We start from the raw sequence: 10,057 nt of genomic DNA on the forward strand, positions 1-10,057 counted from the left end.
GAGTAGCTGGGATTACAGATGCGTTCCACCACGCCTGGCTAATTTTTAGCAGAGATGGGGTTTCACCATGTTGTTCAGGCTGGTCTCGAACTCCTGACCTCATGATCCGCCTGCCTCGGCCTCCCACAGTGCTGGAATTACAGGCGTGAGCCACTGCACCAGGCCTTTTTTTTTTTTTTTTTTCAAAGACAGGGTTTCACTCTGTTGTTCAGGCTGGAGTGCAGTGGTGTGATCATGGCTCACTGTACCCTCAAACTCCTGGGCTCAAGAGATCCCCTCAGTTCAGTCTCCTGAGTAGCTGGGACTACAGGCAAGTACCACCACACTACTCTAATTTATTTTTATTTTTTGTAGAGACAGAATCTTGTAAACTCCTGGCCTCAAGTGATCCTCCTGCCTGGGCCTCCCAAAAAGCTGGGATTACAGGCATGCATACCTGGTTGCTTTTTTTCATTATAGCCATTTTAGTGGGTGCAAAATGGTACCTTTTTGTGGTTCTAATTTGCATGTCTCTAATCACTAAAGATGTTGAGCATTTTTTCATTGCTTATTAGCAGTCTGTGTATCTTCTTAGATGAAATGTCTATTCAAATCTTTTGTCCATCTTTTGATTGACTTGTCTTATTATTGAGGTATGAGTTCTGGACATTCTTTTCTGCATATACACCCATGTTGTTTTTCAGTAGAATTATGTCTTAAACTCAACTATACTCTGGTTTTGGATTTCACTATCAAGATGATGTGACTTTTTTTGACATCTTTGTAGAGGTAGTCTAGTTATTCTTAATAACTTATGATGCTGTGGAAGCCTGAGATTTTTTTGAGTCTCTGGTGTATATAATATTTAAATTTAAAGAAATTTGGCCAGGCACAGTTGTGCACCACACCTGTAATCCGAGTGCTTTGGTTGGCTAAGGTGAGAGTGTCTCTTGAAGCCATGAGTTCAAGGCTGCAGTGAGCTCTAATCGCACCACTGCATTCCAGCCTAGGTGGCAAAGTGAGATACCATCTCTAAAAAAAAATAAAAATTAAAAAATTAAAAAACAAATCTAGCAGCGTAAAACAACAGTCATTTATTCTCTTATAGTTCCAGAGGCCAAATATCCAAAATGAGTCTTATGGGGCTAAAGTCAGTGTCATCAGGACTGGTTCCTTCCGGAGGCTCTGGGGGAGAAAGATTCTTTTGCGTGTTTCTTCCTGTTAATGGTGGCTGCCCACATCAATCACCTTGATCTCTGCTTCCACAGTCAAATTCCTTCTGTTGTCAAATCGCATTCTGCCTACTTTGTGATGCCATTTAGAGTCTGCGCAGATAATTCTGGATAAGCTCCCATCTCAAGATCCATACCCTTGGCTGTATCTGCAAAGTTCCTTCTGCCTTGTAAAATAAAATTCACGGTTTCCAGGGAGTAGGACCTGGAAATCTTTGGGGCCATTATTCAGCCCACCACACTGTCCAGCAGAAATATAATTCCAGTCACCAATGTAAGCCACATATGTAATTTTTTTTTTTTTTTTTTTTTTTTTAGACGGAGTCTCGCTCTGTCACCCAGGCTGGAGTGCAGTGGCATGATCTCGGCTCACTACAACCTCTGCCTCCCGGGTTCACGCCATTCTCCTGCCTCAGTCTCCTGAGTAGCTGGGACTACAGGCATGCACCACCATGCATGGCTAATTTTTGTATTTTTAGTAGAGACAGGGTTTCACCATGTTGGTCAGGCTGGTCTCGAACTCCTGACCTCAGGTGATCCTCCCGCCTTTGGCCTCCCAAAGTGCTAGGATTACAGGCATGAGCCACCGCGCCTGGTCGCCACATATGTAATTTAAAAAAATTTTAGTAACATTAAAAAAGTAAAATGAGACAGACGAAATTAATTTTAATAATATATGCCAGGCGCAGTGGCTCACACCTGTAATCCCAGCACTTTGGGAGGCTGCGGTGGGCGGATAACTTGAGGTCAGGAGTTTGAGACCAGCCTGGTCAACAATGCAAAACCCCATCTCTACTAACAATATAAAAATTAAGTTAGCCAGGCATGGTGGTGCATGCCTGTAGTCCCAGCTACTCAGGAGGCTGAGGCAGGAGAATCGCTTGAACCTGGGAGGCAGAGGTTGCAGTGAGCCAAAATCATGCCAATGCACTCCATCCAGCCTGGGTGACACAGCAAGACTCTGTCTCAAAAAAAAAAAAAAAATACATATATATATACATAGAGAGAGAGAGAGAGAGTTCATTAATCCAGTATACCTCCAAGTTTTCATGTAAACAACAGGAAAAATATTGATATCTTGCATCCTTTATTGTAGAAATCCATTGTGTATTTTACACTTACAGTACACTGCAATTCAGACCAGTCACATTTCAAGTGCTCAGTAGTCACAAGTGGCTGGTGGCTACTGTATTGGACAGTGCTGCCAACTTCTTGTTTTTTTTTTTTTTTTTTTGACGGAGTCTCGCTCTGTTGCCCAGGCTGGAGTGCAGTGGCGCCATCTTGGCTCATGGCAACCACCCCCTCCTGGGTTCAAGCGATTCTCCTGCCTCAGCCTCCTGAGTAGCTGGGACTACAGGCATGCACCGCTACGCCCAGCTACTTTTTGTATTTTTAGTAGAGACAGGGTTTCACCACGTTGCCCAGGCTGGTCTCGAACTCCTGACCTTGGGTGATCCTCCTGCCTTGGCCTCCCAAAGTGCTGGGATTACAGGCGTGAGCCACCACTCCCGGCCAACCACTACCAACTTCTAAGCTGGAAAGTCACTGGAATGACTGTTCAGAAAAGGATTACAACATGGCTTTTCTTTCCTTTCTTTTTTTTTTTTGAGACAGTCTCACTCTGTCACCTAGGCTGGAGTGCAGTGGCGTAATCTCGGCTCACTGCAACCTCCATCTCCTGGGTGCACGCGATTCTCCTGCCTCCACCTCCAGAGTAGCTGGGATTACAGGCACAGGCCACCACACCCAGCTGATTTTTTTGTATTTTTAGTAGAGATGGGGTTTCACCATGTTGGCCAGGCTGATCTCGAACTCCTGCCCTCAGGTGATCTGCCCACCTTGGACTCCCAAAGTGCTGGGATTACGGGAGTGGGCCACCACACCTGGGTGGCTTTTCCATTTTTAAGACTTACTTAAAGAATTTGTATATACTGTTCCTACAATTTGTGTCCAATCATTAAACAATAGCCAAGACATTCCTGAAGAACAAATTGGGAGGGAGTGCTTGGCCTATAAATATCAAACTTTAATATAAAGCTACCAACTGTGCAGTATTGTGCAAGGAGGAACAGATAGTAGAATGGAAGGTCCATAAATAGACCCATGCAAATATGGACACTTGATTTATGACAAACATGGCCTGCAGAGGGATAATAACAGTCTTTTCAACACATGGTGCTGGAATAACTGAATCTCCAAATGGAATAATATGAATCATGACCCTCTACCTCCCAGTAAATGTCAAAATCAACTCCAGGTGGTTACCAATCTTAAATGAGCAAATAAAACAATAACACTTTCAGAAGATAGGCAAGGGACTTGAGCAGGCATCTCACAGAAGATATCCAAATGATCAGTTGACATATCACAAGGTGTTTAACCTCATTTATAAACACAGAAATGCAAGTTAAACCCATACTGAGGTACCATTGCACCACAAACTCACCAGAATGGCTAACCACATTGACAACCTCAAGAATTGGAGAGGGTGTAGAACAAGTGGAACTCTCATATACTGCCTGTGGGAAGAAAAATTAGTACAACCACTTTGGCATTCTCTAGTTAAGCCAAATAAACTCTGACCCAGCCATTCAACTCCTAGCTGTATACCTGACAGAAATTCATGCAATATCTACCATTTTTATAATAGCATATTTAAAATAGCTTAAAACTGGAAACAATTCTTGTATCTATCAACAGTAGAATGGATAAATTGTGGCATATTTCTGAAATAGAATTTCATATGAAAATGAGGCCGGGCATGGTGGCTCACGCCTGTAATCCCAGCACTTTGAGAGGCTGAGGCAGGCAGATCACCTGAGGTCGGGAGTTCGAGACCAGCTTGACCAACACGGAGAAACCCTGTCTCTGCTAAAAATACAAAATTAGCCAGGCGTATTGGCAGGCGCCTGTAATCCCAACTACATGGGAGACTGAAGCAGGAGAATCCCAGGAGGCGGAGGTTGCGGTGAGCGGAGATCGCGCTGAGCCAAGATTGCACCACTGCACTCTAGCCTGGGCAACAAGAGCAAAACCCTGTCTCAAAAAAAAAAAAAAAAAAAGAAAACAAAAGAAAAGAAAATGAATGAACTACAGGTATATAAAATAACATGAATGCATATTTAAAAAGTCAGACATGCACAAAAAATATGTTGTAATTATTCTGATTCCATTCTTATGAAGTTCAAAAATTGGCAAAATTAAATAATTGTGCATTATTCACAATAGTTGAAAGATGAAAACGACCCAAATGTCCATCAACAGATGAATGGATAAGCAAAATGTGGCATATACACACATCGTATGTATACACATACAATGGAATATGATTCAGCCATAAAAGGGAATGAAGTTCTGATACATGCTGTAACATGGATGAGCCTTGAAAACATTATGCTAAGTGAAATAAGCCAGATGCAAAAGGACAAATATTATAGGCACATTATAAGGGGTACCCAGAATAGGCAAATTCATAAAGACAGTATATTAGGAGTTATCAGGGGCTAAAGGGAGGGGGGATGCCAGTTATTGCTTAATGGTTACAGAGCTTCTGTTTGGGGTGATGGAAAAGTTTTGGAATAGATAGTGGTGACTGTTGTACAATATTGTGAATATAATTAATGCCACTGAGTTGTACACTTAAAAATGGTTAAAATGGCAAATTTTGTCATACATTTGTTTATTTATTTATTTTTGAGACGGAGTTTCACTTTTTGTTGCCCAGGCTGGAATGCAATGGTGTGATCTTGGCTCATCACAACCTCCACCTCCTGGATTCAAGTGATTCTCCTGCCTCAGCCTCCTGAATAGCTGGGACTACAGGCATGCACCACCACACCCAGTTAATTTTGTATTTTTAGTAGAGATGAGGTTTCTCCATGGTCAGGCTGGTCTCGAACTCCCGAACTCAGGTGATCCGTCTGCCTCGGACTCCCAAAGTGCTGGGATTACAGGCATGAGCCACTGCGCCAGCCTATTTTATTATTATTTTTTTTTGAGACAGAGTTTCGCTCTTGTTGCCCAGGCACAATCTCGGCTCACTCCAACTTCTGCCTCCCAGGTTCAAGCGATTCTCCTGATTCTCCTGCCTCAGCCTCCCGAGTAGCTGGGATTACAGGCGCCCACCACCATGCCCGGCTAATTTTTTTGTATTTTCAGTAGAGACGGGGTTTCACCATCTTGGCCAGGCTGGTCTCGAACTCCTGACCTTGTGATCCATCCACCTCAGCCTCCCAAAATGCTGGGATTACAGGTGTGAGCCACTGTGCCTGGCCCTAATTTTGTATTTTTAGTAGAGATGGGGTTTCTCCATGTTGGTCAGGCTGGTCTCAAACGCCCCACCTCAGGTGATCCGCCCACCTCGGTCTCCCAAAGTGTTGGGATTACAGGCATGAGCCACCGCCCTTACATTTATTTTACCACACTTTTTAAAAATTAATAATGTAATATACCAAAAACCATTGAATTGTACATTTTACATGGGTGAATTAATGGTATGCGAATTATATCCAATAAAGCTGTTTACAAAATCCGAAATGACTGCTTTTAGGGTTCATTTTTAGGTGGTAAACTAGTTTTAACAAGCGATTGAGTGATAACTCTAAATATCAAGGGAGCAGGATTCCTTCATGGGCACGGGAGGAGGGCGTCATCAGGAAGCAGCACTGTGGGGGCCTCTGGGATGCTTTGGCTTGACTTAGGCATTTGTTGCAGGAGGTTCATTTTATAACCATCCACTGAGCTATACATTTATGTTTTGCATACTTTTATTATTAATTTGTTTGTTTGTTTGTTTGTTGAGACAGAGTTTCACTCTTGTCGCCCAGGCTGGAATGCAATGGCACTATCTCAGCTCACTGCAACCTCTGCCTCCTGGGTTCAGGTGATTCTCCTGCCTCAGCCTCCCAAATAGCTGGGACTATAGAGGCACGCCACCACACCCAGCTAATTTTGTATTTTTGGTAGAGACGTGGTTTCACCATGTTGGCCAGGCTGGTCTCAAACTCCTGACCTCAGGTGATCCGCCCAACTCGGCCTCCCAAAGTGCCCGGATTACAGGCGTGAGCCACAGTGCCCGGCCAGGGATTTTCAAAGGTTATGTTAACTATGTAATTTTGGCCTTATGTACTGACTTATAACCTAACTTTGGTGTAAGGTGTAACTCTATTGCTGGGCGCGGTGGCTCACGCTTATAATCCCAGCACTTTGGGAGGCTGAGGCAGGCGGATCACCTGAGGTCAGGAGTTCGGGACTAGCCTGACCGACATGGAGAAACCCCATGTCTCTATTAAAAAAATGCAAAATGAGCCGGGCGTGGTAGTGCATGACTGTAATTGCAGCTACTTGGGAGACTGAGGCAGGAGAATCACTTGAACCCAGGGGGCACAGGTTGCGGTGAGCCGAGATCACGCCATTGCACTCCAGCCTGGGCAACAAGAGTGAAACGCCATCCTAAAAAAAAAAAAAAAGAGACTTGGTGACTGATTAGACTACAAGGGAAAAGGAGAGAAACTAAAGAATGATATTCCCAGGCCTAACAACTCTGATATTCTCTGGCCTAAACAACTGACTAAACAGTTGTTCTATTTATTGAAATAGGGCACATGGGAAGAAGAATAGTTGGAGGGTAAAGAGGATGGGCCCACTACTTTTTTCTTAATATTTTATCATGAAAAATTTCAAAAATACAGAAAAACTGACAGATTGTACAGTAAACAACCATATACCTACCACCTAACTTATTGCTATATTTTCTTCTTCACATCTTTCCATATACCTAGAAGAATTCATTTTTGAAGCTGAATTTGTGATATCTAGGAGACATCCAAGTGTCCTGTGTAATAGGCCGCTAGTGTAGAGTGCAGAAATACATTAAGAGCAGGCTACAAGTGCTGCCTCCTTTTCTTCATCTCCCATTCATACTCAACTCTCCAGAATTTGACTTTTGACACCTTCCGTTTGAAGGTGCTACCACTGAGGACACCGACTACTGAGAAGTCCAAAATTGAACTCATGTCTTCCCTCTGTGAAACCTGCTCCTCTTCCTCCTGTATGTTCTGCTGCCTTAGTCAGTATGAGCTGTGAAGTACCATAGACAGGGTGGGTTAAACAGCAGAAATGTATTTCTCACAGTTCTGGAGGCTAGAAGTCCTAGATCATGTGCCAGCATGGTCAGGCTCAGGTGAGGGCCCTCTGCCAGGTTGCAGCCTGCCAACTTCTTGCATCTCACAGGGCAGGAAGAGCTAGAGAACTCTCTGGGGTCCCTTTTATAAGAGCACTAATCCCATTTATGAGGGCTCCACCCTCATGACCTAATTACCTCCCAAAGGCCCCACCTCCTAATACCATCACACTGGGGGTTAGGATTTCAACAAATGCATTTGGGGGTACACAAACATTCAGTCTGTAACACTTACCTTAGTTACCACAGCCTCAAACTTGGTAGTCACCCTAGACACCAGCAAACAGGTTCTCTCAACTCTATCTCCTGAAGAGCTTTTAAAAAAAGTCCCCTCCCTCACCATGCCCTCAACCTTTTTTTTTTTTTTTTTGAGACGGAGTCTGGCTCTGTCACCCAGGCTGGAGTGCAATGGCACAATCTCGGCTCACTACAACCTCTGCCTCCTGGGTTCAAGCAATTCTTCTGCCTCAGCCTCCCAAGTAGCTGGGATTAGAGGCATGCACCATCACGCCTGGCTAATTTTGTATTTTTAGTAGGGACGGCTTTCACCATGTTGGTCAGGCTGGTCTCGAACTCCTGACCTCGGTTGATCCACTGGCCTCGACCTCCCAAAGTGCTGGGATTACAGGTGTGAGCCACCGCGCCTGGCTAGGTATATTTAAATATACCACACTTTCTGTGTTATTTCCTCTTCCTGGAAGATCTCCCTGAAGGCCAGGCTAGGTGGCTGTCTCAGAATTCTGAGAATATTTCTAACATTAGATGTTCAAGTCTCCACAGACGCTAAAGTCCCTGAAGATGGTGTTGTAGTCTTCGTTATAGCCAGAGTACTTTTAGCACTCTGCCTAACACAAAAAGGACTGTTTACTTTAGCTGAACTTTGCATACATTCAATGCTTTGTATATCCTTCCCTTTCAACAAAACCCTACTCAAGCTTGAATTCTGTGAAGCTTTCCCTGGCCTCTCCAAAAATTAGGAGCTCTGACTCCTTTACTTTACTCACCGCCCCTGAATTGAGCAAGTTATATTTTAATAGTGTATATACAACGAATTGCAGTGAATGTTAACACGTTCACCTTTTATTGCTAACAGCAATGCTACCCGTGCTTCCAGGCTCTATCCAAACTCACTGCTTCCAGATAATAGCTGGCTGGTCCCTAGGGAGAATTCTTTAACTCTCAGCATTTGATGCTCAATTCAGTACCTCCTCATATTCAGCACTGTAGCTTACAAGTGCTCTCCGGGTTCCCTTCCTCTCCTCCCCGACAGACTAAACTGCTAGGGTTTGGGACCGCAGTCCTCTCCTCTGACTCCCACCTCTCTGTAGCATTTGGCGCTGCACTTTGCAAACGCAGCTCTAAAGCATCTCCGGGAAGCTCCTGCACAGACCAAAGCCCCCCCGCTCCCTTTTTTTTTTTTTTGAGACGGAGTCTCCTCTCTCGCCCAGGCTGGAGTGCGGTGGCGCGATCTTACTGCAACCTCCGCCTCCCGGGTTCAAGCAATTCTCTGCCTCAGCCTCCCGAGTAGCTGGGATTATAGGCGCCCGCCACCACGCCCGGCTAATTTTTTTTTTTTTTTTTTTTGTATTTTTAGTACAGACGGGGTTTCACCTTCTTGGCCAGGCTGGTCTTGAACTCCTGACCTCGTGATCCACCGCCTCGGCCTCCCAAAGTGCTGGGATTCCAGGCATGAGCCACCGCGCCCGGCCCAAAGCCCTTTAAAGACAAGTCTCCGCTTGCGGATTCGCCCGCCAGGTGACAAGGCTTCGCGGGCCAGGACTCCGCCCGCTCCCCGTGGGCTGGGGCGACCCAGGCCAGGAGGGTACACGTGGGACCGGGGGGTAAGGGAATTGCTGGGCCGGCCTTTTCCCCCTGCCTACCCCGGTTCCTCTGTCCTGGAGGCCGTAGGAGTTGCGCAGGACGCCTGCACATGCGCAGTGTCACTCTCGAGTTCCAGACTCTAGCGCGGCGGGCAGGAGGCCCAGGCGGCCCCGGGCTCCCGAGACTGGGCTGCCGGCTCAGGGGCGGGGCACAGCGCTGCCCTCACCCGCTCATTGGTTCGCGTGCTGACGGACAGGTGGGGCGGACAGCCAGCGAAAGATCTGAGGAGTCGCTGGACTGGAAACTGCTACTGGGCTAAAAATACTTAAGTAAATAAATGAAAGCCTGTGGAGGAGGAGAGGAAGGAGACGCGGGCGTGGGTTTGGGAGCAACTGAGGCTCCGCTTGCCCCTGGCTGGCGCAGGATGATGGTTCTTGGTTCACTCTCTCCGTCTCCGCTAGAACTGGGGCGGAGAAGTCCGCTTTCTGGAAGGTCGTCCTGGCGGCGGAGTCACACGGGACTTGTCCCCCTGGGACTCTTCATTCCGAGTCTTCATTCCGATTCTTTCAGATCCAGCCTTGAGGCCTCGGGTTCCTGGGAGCAGCTTTGTAGGGCTTGAGAGTCCTAGTCACCGCCACCCTCGGGTCCAGCTCAGGTTGGGGGCTACAGCTCTGTCCCTCCGGCACTTGGGACGACACTCTTTGAACTGGCCTCCCAGCGTCCCGCCTGGCTGGCTGCCGACTAAACTTTTTTTTTCTTTTTGAGACTGGGTCTCGCAGGTTGAAGTGCAGTGCCGAGACCATAGCTCATTGGGTGGCTGGGATTACAGGCGCGCGCCACCTCC

This window comes from Gorilla gorilla, chromosome 1 (assembly GCF_029281585.2).
Source record: "Gorilla gorilla gorilla isolate KB3781 chromosome 1, NHGRI_mGorGor1-v2.1_pri, whole genome shotgun sequence".
In the NCBI taxonomy this organism is placed as follows: Eukaryota; Metazoa; Chordata; class Mammalia; order Primates; family Hominidae; genus Gorilla; species Gorilla gorilla.